This window comes from Aquarana catesbeiana, linkage group LG01 (assembly GCF_042186555.1).
Source record: "Aquarana catesbeiana isolate 2022-GZ linkage group LG01, ASM4218655v1, whole genome shotgun sequence".
NCBI lineage: Eukaryota > Metazoa > Chordata > Amphibia > Anura > Ranidae > Aquarana > Aquarana catesbeiana.
The window spans coordinates 524,029,524-524,041,820 of NC_133324.1; the positions used below are offsets into that span (position 1 = coordinate 524,029,524).

Here is a 12,297-nt window from a genome sequence, read left to right on the forward strand (position 1 = left end):
GATGTTGTGGGGCTTTTCGCTCAGTGGTAGTGCTTCCCAGTGAGTTCACAGTCCACTTCAGAAATGTGGTTTAAGGCCTTGCTGGCCCACTTTTATTAATAAAACTGAAAGTGCACACAGAAAATTAGTTTCCCATGCAGGGGTTTCCACTATGAACATAAATGATGTTCAGGCTTGTGGCTCTCTCTAGCTGCGCTGCTGCTTAGGCCTTTTGCCTTCAGACCATATAACACAGCACCTCAGTGCTCCTGTACAAGCTCTGTACCGTGTCTCTTTTCCAGCTCCTTCCTGCATTGTCACTGACTGCACCTGCACTTTGCAGACATTCATGCTCTGGCTGCCCCTTGCAGCATCTCTGAACCCTGGGGAAGGATTGGGGTCCTCCTGACCTCTATGCAGAGACCTCCTGTCTCTGGGGTAGAGCCCTGAACTGTGGTCAGGTCCTAGATTATGTTTGTGAACACCTGCTGGTTTCAGGTAAGACCCAGACAAAGGATTGAAGACTCCTTCCCTCCCAAGTCACTTCAAAGTCTCCGACGTTCAAACCCTGATTCAGAACTCACATTCTGGAGTCCCTCAAACTTTATTTGAGAACCCTATGTTGTTTTCTCTTACATTATAAAAGTAGCAGGGCCTTAAAAACAGGGCTAGCTTGTAGTCTGTCTGCAGTGACTGGAAAGAAGTTTGTTTTTGAGAGTTCAGACATCTTTGGCATTGTTCATTATGTCCTTTGGGATTATTTTTTTAGGCTGTATTGTAAAGAGTTTCGAATGGACAAGGAGTTGTTGCAAGCTGAATGGTTTGGACTGGTAAGGTTTTTGGTGGAATGAGTTGGGTCTGCTGTTTTGAAGGTGGTCTCAGTATGAGAGTGCCCCTTTCTGTACTGTGAGCACTACAGGAACTCTGCCTAGCTTAGCCTGGCAAGAATTGCTAGAGGTTCTTGCATAATTCTACAGTTTATAGAATATTTGCTTTAAGCTGCAGGCACATTTGAGTTGGTTTAGGTAGGCGACAGGGATCCATACTTCATTGCCATAAGAGAGGACTGGAATGAGGACATTGTCAAAGCTTTTAACCATTTCAGCCCCGGAAGAATTTACCCCCTTCCTGACCAGAGCACTTTTTGTGATTCGGCACTGCGTCGCTTTAACTGACAATTGCGCGGTCGTGTGACGTGGCTCCCAAACAAAATTGACGTCCTTTTTTCCCACAAATAGAGCTTTCTTTTGGTGGTATTTGATCACCTCTGCAGTTTTTAATTTTTGCGCTATAAACAAAATAAAGCGACAATTTTGAAAAAAAGCATTATTTTTTACTTTTTGCTATAATAAATATCCCCAAAAAATATTTAAAAAAACATTTTTTTTTCCTCAGTTTAGCCCGATACGTATTCTACATATTTTTGGTAAAAAAAAAAAAATTGTAATAAGCGTTTATTGATTGGTTTGCGCAAAAGTTATGGCATCTACAAAATAGGGGATAGTTTCATGGCATTTTTATTGATAATTTTTTTTTTACTAGTAATGGCAGCGATCAGCGATTTTTATCGTGACTGCAACATTATGGCGGACACATCGGACAATTTTGACACATTTTTGGGACCATTGGCATTAATACAGCGATCAATGCTAAAAAATTGCATTGATTACTGTAAAAATGTCACTGGCAGTGAAGGGGTTAACCACTAGGTGGCGCTGTAGGGGTTAAGTGTGTCTTAGGGAGTGTTTCTAACTGTGGGGGGGAGGGGCTGTGTGTGACACTACACTGATCGCCGCTCCCGATCACAGGGAGCAGAGATCAGTGACAGTGTTACTAGGCAGAATGGGGAGATGCTTGTTTACATTAGCATCTCCCCGCTCTTACTCAACGTGAGACGATCGCGGGTATCCCCGCGGACATCGGGTCTGCGGAACCCGCGATCATGGAGCTCCCGGCGGGCGCGCGCCCGCGAGCCGCCTCTTAGAGGGCAAAGTACAGGTACGTTAATCTGCCTGTACATGCCCTTCTGCCGCAGTATATCTGCGTGAGGCGGTCGGGAAGCGGTTAAAGTATACAGTAACTAAAGGCACACATTTTGTTAGTTTTGGATAGAGAGGAGAGGGATTAGAACACCTGTCAGTTTTTATTGCGGTCTGTGTCTCCGTTAGGGAGATTCGCTCTCTCTATTTGTCCTGTTTACCATGATCATTGAAAGTAAAAGACAATCCCAAATTTTGGGCTGTCCCCAGAAAAGCAATAGAGGGGAAATCTTCCAATTGGGACACTAGTTCTGATGAGCCGGGGTCCCCAAAAGATTCCCTTAATTTGCAGGGATTTTCTCTCACTTTTTGTTTTGGCTAGGGGACAGGAAGTGGAGTTAAAGCTCCCCAATAGGAGACAAAGATGTAAAAAATAAACCTTACGGGGGTAAACCCTCCCTCACCCTATCCAAAAAAAAAAAAAAAAAAAGTTTTGCCTATAGTTCTACTTTAAGCCAGACTCCTATCAGTGGTCTGAGGTGGTACAGCTGCCTTGTGATTACATAACATATATATAGTACACATCACTAAACATATGCATTAAATGGACATACAAAAGTGCATTTTCCATGTGCAACAGTGAAAATTACAGAGTATTATAATAAAGTCCATAAATTAATGGGATAAGTCACCCAAGTGTTGATTGAGATGTGGAAAAAATCCTGATAACTAAGGATAAAGTGTTTGATCCACCACCACCAATGAAGATATTGGCCGCTCCCAGAGACCCATGACCCCCCACTAGAGAGGGTCTGGGTAAGCTGTTAAAAATGGTTGCTCCGGACCACCATCAAGGAACCAGATAGTATCACTACGATGAAATATTAGGGGCCTCAATGTCAGATGGATAAATGGCACAATGGCAGGACATCAAACTCTCAGCAACGTGGTTGACCATAAATGGAAAAGAGAGCTCCAATAGTGTAAAATCATAAGGTTTTAAGTAAAAGTATTTAAACACTCACATGTAATATCAGAATGTTGAACGACTGAAGAGAAGTCTGGGGCACTGTCCGGATGCCCACAGACAGCCCGTCCTGCTGGTACACAATAGCGATGGGGGGTATTTCATTGTAGCGATACTATCTGGTTCCTTGATGGTGGTCCGGAGCAACCATTTTTAACAGCTTACCCAGACCCTCTGTAGTGGGGGGTCATGGATCTCTGGTAAGCGGACAATATCTTCATTGGTGGTGGTGGATCAAACACTTTATCCTTAGTTATCAGGATTTTGTCCACATCTCAATCAACACTTGGGTGACTTATCCCATTAATTTTATGGACTTTATTATAATACTCTGTAATTTTCACTGTTGCACATGGAAAATGCACTTTTGTATGTCCATTTAATGCATATGTTTAGTGATGTGTACTATATATATGTTTCATATACCTTTCACTTGGTTTTGCACTATATGATGGCTAGTTGTCATTTGTATAGCTTGTTTCATTAGTGCAGTTCCATTTTTTCCAATTGTTCACCTTATGTCTGTGTTACACATAGGAACTTGCAGTTTCACTTTTGTTTACACATTTTTTTACCTACGCGCAGTTTTCATTTTCTTTCTTTTTGTGATTACATAAACCAGGGGTGTCAAACTCAGTTTCATCGCAGGCCGTATTAGCATTTTGGTTGCCCTTAAAGGGCCGGTTCCATTTGTAGGACTAAGTTTCCAGAGCACCCCTCCCCCTTACATCAGATGTCAAAAGCCCCCCCACTATCAGAATTTAAGAGTCCCCTACCCTTCCTTACATTACAGTGCACCCCCTTACCTTGTGCTACTGCAAAACTGGGAAACAGAAAGTACAGGGTCTGGAGGAGGACCAGAGGAGAGTTGGAGTCAGTTGCTGGAGTCTGCTGAATGCAGAGATTAGGGAAGGTGAGGGGGTGCTTCGGCTGCACAGAGAGAAGTCAGATCTGTAAGAGGAGTTCTGCCCTCCTCTCTGCTGCTGACTGCTGAGAAGGGGAGGGGGCTAAGACAAGCCTCTCTGTGGCTGCAGAGAGAAGAGCAGGATCTGGCAGAGGAGTTCTGTCCTCTCTACTGCCAACTGTTGAGAGGTGGAGATGACGGAGTGCTGCAGCAGCAGGAGAGATGCAAGGGCCACATGAAATGGCTTGGAGGGCTGAATTCGGCCCCCGGGCCTTATGTTTGACACATGTAACAGACGTTTCTGTATGCCTTGTTTTTGAGGGCCTGTGGCTCGCTTAAAAACGTCCTGATTAGTTATTTTCTAGACAGAGGTACAGTATGTGTAGCTGTTAAATAATCAAGAGTGCAAATGTTTAATGTAAAGGAAGAACTCATTAATGGTTTTGTGTTCCTTCCTTTAGAACACTATTCTTTTTTGCTTTCTTTGGGTTGATGGGCAGTGCCCATGCTGCACAGTATTTCTCCAGCACTTGCAGACTGTCTTGTAGGCCTTTCTCTGCTGCTTACAGTAATATGAGGTCATCTGTACACAGCATGAACACCAGTGTCACGTAAATGGAGTTCTGACTGAGCGTCGGAACTTCGGGGGGGGGGGGGGTGCGCATTGCAGCGATCGGTGGTGCGGCGTCAGTCTGAAACACCACTACACCAATCTAGGTAAAGAGTCTAGGTAAAGGCTCTTTACCACATGATCAGCTGTGTCCATTCATGACTGATCACGATGTAAACAGGAAGAGACGTTTATCTGCTTTTTCTTACTCGCGTCTGACAGACGCGAGTAGACGAGAGCCAATCGGCGGCTCTCCTGACAGGGGAGGTCTGTGCTGATCCCCCCCCCCCCCATGGATGCCCACTCTGGACCACCAGGGATGCCGTCAGGAACACCAGGGACATGGATGGCCAAGTATGTCCCCCATGGCCACCAGGGATGCCACAATGTGCCCAATATATGCCAATCAGTGCCCACAAATGGTGCCAGTCAGTGCCCATTATGAATGCCTGCCAGATCAGTGATGCCCAGCAGTGCGACCAGTGTCCATCAGTGCCACCCATCAGTGTCCATCATTGCCACCTATCAGCACCCATCCGTGCAACCTATCAGTGCCACCCATAAGTACCCACCAGTGCAGCCTATCAGTGCCCATCATTGCCGCCTATAAGTGCCCATCAGTGCCGCCTATCAATGCCCATCAGTGCTGCATACCAGTGCCACCTATCGGTGCCACCTCATTGGTGCCACCTCATCAGTGCCCGTCAGTGCAGCCTCATCAGTGCCCGTCATTGAAGGAGAAAACTTACTTTTTTACAAAATTTAATAACAGGAACAAGGAAAAACTTTTTTTTCTCTAAATTTTCGGTCTTTTTTTTATTAAAAACCTCCAGAGGTGATCAAATACCACCAAAAGAAAGCTCTATTTGTGGGAACAAAATTACAAAAAATTTGTTTGAGTACAGTATAGCATGACCGCGCAATTGTCATTGAAAGTGCGACAGTGCTGAAAGCTAAAAATTGGTTTTGGCAGGAAGGGGGTGTAAGTGCCTGGTATTGAAGTGGTTAAGCAATAGTCATCATGGATCCATGAGATACCAAAGTTGTCAAACAAATCAGATTTATTTTTATGAGGTGGTAAGCCAAATCATAGACAAAGGAGTGGCTGTGAATTTAGTCTACCTGGATTTTGCAAAAGCGTTTAACCCTTTCATGCCAAAGCCTATTTCTGACATTTGTTGCTTACAAGTTAAAATCCACATTTTTTTTACTAGAAAATTACTTCGAACCCCCAAACATTATATATATAATTTTATATATAAATGATATATATTATATATAATATATTTTTTAGCAGAGACCCTAGAGCAGTGATAGTGAACCTTGGCACCCCAGATGTTTTGGAAATACATTTCTCATGATGCTCATGCACTCTGCAGTGTAGTTGAGCATCATGGGAAATGTAGTTCCAAAACATCTGCAGTGCCAAGGTTTGCCATCACTGCCCTAGAGAATAAAATGGCGGTCATTGCAATATTTTATGTTACACGGTATTTGCGCAGCGGTCTTTCAAATGCAATTTTTTGGGGAAAAAAAGACACTTTCATGTATTAAAAAAACCAAAAAAATGTAAAGTTAGCCCAATTTTTTTGTATAATGTGAAAGATGATGTCACGTTGAATAAATATATACCTAACATGTTATGCTTTGAAATTGTGCACACTCGTGGAATGGTAACAAACTACGGTACTTAAAAATCTCTATAGGCGACGCTTTAAAAAAATTTAACGGTTACCAGGAGTTAGAGTTGCAGAGGAGGTCTTTTGCTAGAATTATTGCTCTCCCTCCGACGATCGTGTAGATACCTCGTGTGCTTTGAACACTGTTTACATGTGCGGGCGCGACTTACGTATACGCGTTTTCTTTGCTGCACAAGCTTTAAAAAAATTTTCTTTTTTTTTTTTTTTTTTTTTTTTTTAAATTTGTCCCTTTAAAAAATAAAAATCTGATCACTTTTATTGCTGTCACAAGGAATGTAAACATCCCTTGTGATAGTAATAGGTGGTGACAGGTACTCTTTATGGAGGGATCGGGGGTCTAAAAGACCCCAAATCCCTCCTTTGCACTTCAAAGTATTCAGATTGGCAAAATCGGCGTTTCTGAATACTGAAAAAAATATTTTTTTTAAATCTGCGCCATTGGCAGCCGAGTAAACCGAAAGTGACGTAGTTTCCGGGGTTTTACATCGGAGACCCGATCAGAGCCGAATCCGGCTTCGTTCAGTTCTCAGCCTAGGTGATGAAAGCGCCGAATGGTGGTTCGGGTCTCCCGGTGGGACGGGAGGCCCTAGAAGAGCGTCAGAAGGCGTTGGGAGACCAACCGCTGACTCTAAAAAACAGTACTGGGGTGATGCCTGTAGCTGCCGAACCTCCCCGGTATAACCCCTTCGAACTGAGAATGCATATATACAGTTTCTCACACATGGCTAATGTGTAGGATACAGTCTACAGGGTTCGAATACTGGCTAAAAGACCATATATAGAATGTTTATTATTATTGATTCATACTTTGAATGGTCTAAGGTTATTAGTGGTGTGTACCCCAAGGTTCAGTGTTGGGAACCTTATCTTTTAACATATTTATAAATAATAAAGAGTTTGGGAAAAGCACCATTTCAGCGTTTGCAGATAACACCAGTCAGGCAATGGAATAACATCCTTAATCACTTGTCAACCAGGCTTTTTCTAGTACTTTTTGTTTACAAGTTTAAATCAGTATTTTTTGCTAGAAAATTACTTAGAATCCCCAGACATTACACATTTTTTTTTTAGCAGAGACCGTAGGGACTAAAATGGCGATCGTTGCAATTGAATTATGTCACATGGTATTTACGCAGCGGTTTGGGAAAAAATACATTTTAAGAAGTTAAAAAAAAAAACAATATACCCCAATTTTTTGTAAAATGTGAAAGATGATGTTATGCCGAGTAAATAGATATGCAACTTATCATGTTTTAAAATTGCGCATGTTCATGGAATGGCGACAAACTACGGTACTTAAAAATCTCCACAGGCGACGTTTTATATGCCTTTAGGTTACCTGTTTAGCATTACAGAGGTCTAGCGCTAGAATTATTACTCTCACTCTAACGTTCACGGCAATACCTCGCGTGTGTGGTGTGAACCGTGACATACGTATGCGTTCACTTCTGCGCGGGAGCATGGAGGGATGGGGCTTTAAATTTTTTTTCTCTTATTTATTTTACTTTTTATTTTTACACTGTTCCTTTTTTTTATCACTTTTATTCTTATTGTAATGTATTCCTAGAGTAAACATCCCTTGTAATAGAAATAAGGATGACAGGTCCCCTTTATGGAGAGATCTAGGGTCAAAAAGACCCCAAATCTAGTCTTTACCATTAAAAGAGAAAAAGATAGAAAAAATCTTTACTTCGGTCTCAGTCTGATTCATGGTTTCTGACAGTAGGCGAAGGGGCCATGAATTCAGAAGATGCAGTCAATCCACTTGTTGGTAATATTTTTTCCAGATTGGATGAGCAGGATCACTGCATGGATCAGTTTGCCATGGTGTAACAAATGCTCCTGATTCGCACCGCTCACCTGGAATCTCCCACTGTGGCAGCTCCGGTACAATCTGTGTTGCAGGCCGTCCCTGCTGCTGCTGCAGTCTCTGTGCAGGCACCCGCCTTGAGTATTACCTCTAGGTAATGTCTGGTTCCGCTCCGCTTCCCCAGCAATTTGGGGGCGATCCAGTCCAATGCAGAGGGTTTCTCAACCAGGTTGAGATATACTTTGAGATGCTGCCCCAGGCGTTTCCCACGGACAGAAGCAAAGTAGGTTTCGTAATATCTTTGCTTTCTGAGAGAGCCTTGGCCTGGGCAAACCCTCTATGGGAGACGCAAAAACCTGTTGTCTTGAGTTACCCTGAGTTTGTGGCTTCTTTTATAAGGGTATTTGACGTTCTTGCATGCTCTGCTTCTGCTGCCAAGTGCCTCATGTCCATCAAACAGATGGAGCCTTCCATACCTAAAAAGAATACTAGCAGAGCCAGTGGACATTCCTGAGAAGTGGCAACAAAAAGATGTGTTTGTGACGCTTGATTTTTTCAGATTTCTGGTGAGTTTAACCGCAAAGGGGCGAGTTTCTTCTCACGCGGTGACAAGCCTGTGTGTGTGTGGTGCATGAATATATGAACTTTCATCACCCTTAAGAAATTTGATTCACTCACCTGAAACCACTTCAAGGGACTTTTTCCACTTATATGAGGAATTATATAAGAGCGTGTCATATGTATATAGATTGACATGAGCGCTGCTATGGTAGTTTAAAGTCGCATGACATTTTGGATGTTTTTATTGCTATTGGTTTTACAGAGTACGAGAACTGTTGCCGATTACGCCATTGAATTCCGTACTCTGGCATCAGAGGTTGCTTGGAACAATGAGGCCCTTGTGGCTGCTTTTTCTCATGGTCTCTCGGATACCATCAAGGATGAGATAGCAGCCTGAGCTTTACCCACTAAGCTGGAGAAGTTGATCAGGTTTGCCATCCTCATTGACTCCAGACTCAGAGAAAGACTTCCTTTTAAGGAGCGCTTGTGAAAGCCTCCTGTACTTTTGTCTCTGAACTTTGCAGTCTCACCCTTGCCTCCCTCACCTCCCATGCCTCCTGGTACCGAGTCGGTCTGTGAAGATAAACCCATCTCTGCGGATGAGAGAACCCTTAGGAGCAGGAAGAGATTGTGCCTTTATTGTGGCCAGGCAGGTCACTTTTTGAAGTCTTGTCCTACCCGTCCAGGGAACGCCCGAACCTTGATGTCCGGTTACATACAGACCTTAGGTAGCGTTGTTTCGTCCCCAGTTATCCAGAAGGATAAGACCCTGGCTTCGGTTACCCTTTCTTGGGCTGAGTTGTCTGTCGAGATACAGGCTCTAATCGACTCTGGGGCTGCAGACCTGTTCATTGATGCTGCCTTTGTATCGAAGCACTCGATTCTGCTGCAGCTGCACGACACTCCACTTGCCATTGAGGCTCTTGACGGGAGACCTCTACAGCCTGCCCATGTGACTCATGAGACTGTTCCGTTGTCCATGGCCGTAGGGGCTCTTCACCATGAGATAATTGAATTCCAAGTTATTTCCTCACCTAAGTTTCCACTGGTTATTTATTATCCTTGGTTACAGAGGCACAACCCCTCTTTTGATTGGCTCCGTGCTGAGGTTCTCTCCTGGTCGCCACAATGCAGTAAGTCATGCTTCCAGAAGGTAGCCAAGGCCCTGTGCACCTTTTCACTCTCCTCCCTGCCGGAGGAGTACCGTGATTTTAGCGATGTCTTTGACAAAGGTCAAGCCAGTAGTTTACCTCCACACCGGTCGTATGATTGCGCAATTGACCTTCAACCTGGTGCCATACCCCCTCGTGGCCAGGTTTACCCTTAGTCGGTCTTGGAGAATAGGGCCATGGAGGAGTATATTGCAGACGCACTTTCTCGAGGTTTCATCTGCAAATCCTCGTCTCCTGCTGGTATCTTCTTTGCAAAGAAGAGTGGTGAACTGAGACCTTGTATTGATTATAGGGGTCTCAATCGTTTCACGATTAAGAAGGCCTATCCGATTCCGTTGATTACGGAGTTATTTGACCGCCTCAAGGGAGCAACAGTTTTCACAAAGCTTGATTTGAGAGGTGCATACAATCTTGTGAGGATTAAGGAGGGCGACGAGTGGAAAACTGCGTTTAATACCAGAACAGGCCATTATGAGTACCTCGTAATGCATTTTTGCCTTTGTATCGCCCCGGCAGTTTTCCGGGAATTTATTAACAATGTCCTCCGAGATTTGTTGCAGTTATGTGTGGTGGTTTATCTCGATGATATCCTCATATTTTCCAAGTCCCTGGAGAGCCACCACACAGATGTCTATCGTGTGCTTCAGAAACTAAATATCGAGAAGTGCGAGTTCCATCGTGAACAGGTTAAATTCCTGGGTTATGTCATTTCCACTGCTGGTTTTTCAATAGACCCAGAGAAACTTTCAGAGGTCCTACAGTGGCCTCGACCCGTGGGTTTACTTCCTCTGCAGCGTTTTCTTGGCTTTGCCAACTATTATCAGAAGTTTATTCCTAACTTCTCGTCTCTGGTAAAGCCCCTGACTAATATGACCAGAAAGGACGGTAACCCACAGAGTTGGACACCGGAGTCCATTAGGGCCTTTGAGAGTCTCAAAGATGCTTTTGTTTCTGCTCCTGTGTTGACACATCCTGATCCTATGTTACCTTTTATCCTTAAGGTTGATGCTTCTGAGACTGGAATTGGCACCCTTCTGTTTCAACATCCTACCTCTGAGAGCGCTATGCATCCTTGTGGCTACTTTTCCAAGAAACTGTCACCTGCGGAGTGCAATTACGAGATTGGTGACAGAGAGCTGTTAGCGATCATTTTAGCCCTGAAAGAATGGAGACATTTCGTCGAAGGTACCACTGTGCCGGTTCTCATTCTTACTGACCATAAGAATCTCACATTCTTGTATGGGATCTTTTCTTGTGTAGTTTCAATGACATTGTCTCATTCTTACCTGGTACTAAGAATGTAAGGGCTGATTCTTTGTCACAACAATTTTCCTCCACTTCCAAGATGGAGTCGGTTCCAGTTCCTGTGATTCCTCCTGAACGTATTCTGGCTACGGTTTGCACTAGTCTCACTTCTCCTTTGGGTGAAAAAATTCTTGCTGCTCAGGTCCATGCTCCTTCTGAGAAACCTTGTGACCGCTGCTTTGTCCCAGAGAGTCTCCGTACTGCCGTGCTCCAGACTTACCATTCTCCTAAGGCTGCTGGCCACCCTGGGAAGAATTAACTCTTTTGAGCCATTTCCCAACAATTCTGGTGGCCTAGTCTATGTGTTGATGTAACCGCTTCGGTAGCTGCTTGTTCCGCGTGTGCTCAGAGTAAGACTCCACGACACCTTCAAGTGGGCCTCCTATAACCCATACCCAATGGAGAGAGGAGTTACCCAACTACCAGGGAAATACAGTTATCCTTATGGTGGTTGAATGGTTCTGTATTCCACTTAAGAAGTTGCCCACTTCTAAGGAACTGGCTTCCATTTTTGCTCAGGAGATCTTTCACTTACATGGGCTACCCAAGGTCATTGTCTCGAACAGGGGTAGTCAGTTTGTGTTCCCATTCTGGCGAGCCTTTTGTGCTCAGTTGAGAATTCAGCTTGCTTTCTCCTCTGCGTATCACCCGCAGTCTAATGGGGCCGCAGAACGAGCCAATCAGTCCTTGAAGCAATTCCCACGTTGCTATATTTCTGACCATCATAACAACTGGTCAGATCTCTTACCATGGGCGGAGTTTGTTTGCCCACAATAGTGCCTTGAATTCTGCTTCCCGATTGTCCCAGTTTATGGCGAACTATGGTTTCCAACCTTCCATGTTGCCTGACTTATTTGTGCCGCAGAGTATTCCTGCATTAGAGGAGCATCTCCGTGGTCTTCTTTCGACTTGGGCACAAGTCCAGGAGGCTTTGCGACATGCTAATGATAGCTACAGACTACATGCTGACCGCAGACGCCTGCCTGCGTATTCCTACCAGTTTGGGGACAGGGTCTGGCTGTCATCTCACAACTTACGACTTCGTGCTCCCTGTCTAAAGTTCGCACCTCTGTTTATTGGGCCTTTCCGTATTCTTCGCAGGAATAACCCAGTGGCTTACACATTAGACCTTCCTTCTAATATGCATATCTATTTCATGTCTCCTTAATAAAACCTTTGGTCTCCAACCACTTTACCACCTCGGTGCCTCGTCCTCACCCTGTACAGGTTGAGAACCATGAGGATTATGA

At 44.2% G+C, this 12,297-nt stretch overlaps 1 protein-coding gene across 17 annotated transcripts in view; it reads right to left on the reverse strand.

Moving 5' to 3' along the window:
* PTPRS (protein tyrosine phosphatase receptor type S) overlaps nucleotides 1-12,297 on the reverse strand; it is a 744,226-nt gene that overhangs the window by 96,568 nt on the left and 635,361 nt on the right. The gene's annotated exons all lie outside the window — the stretch shown is intronic.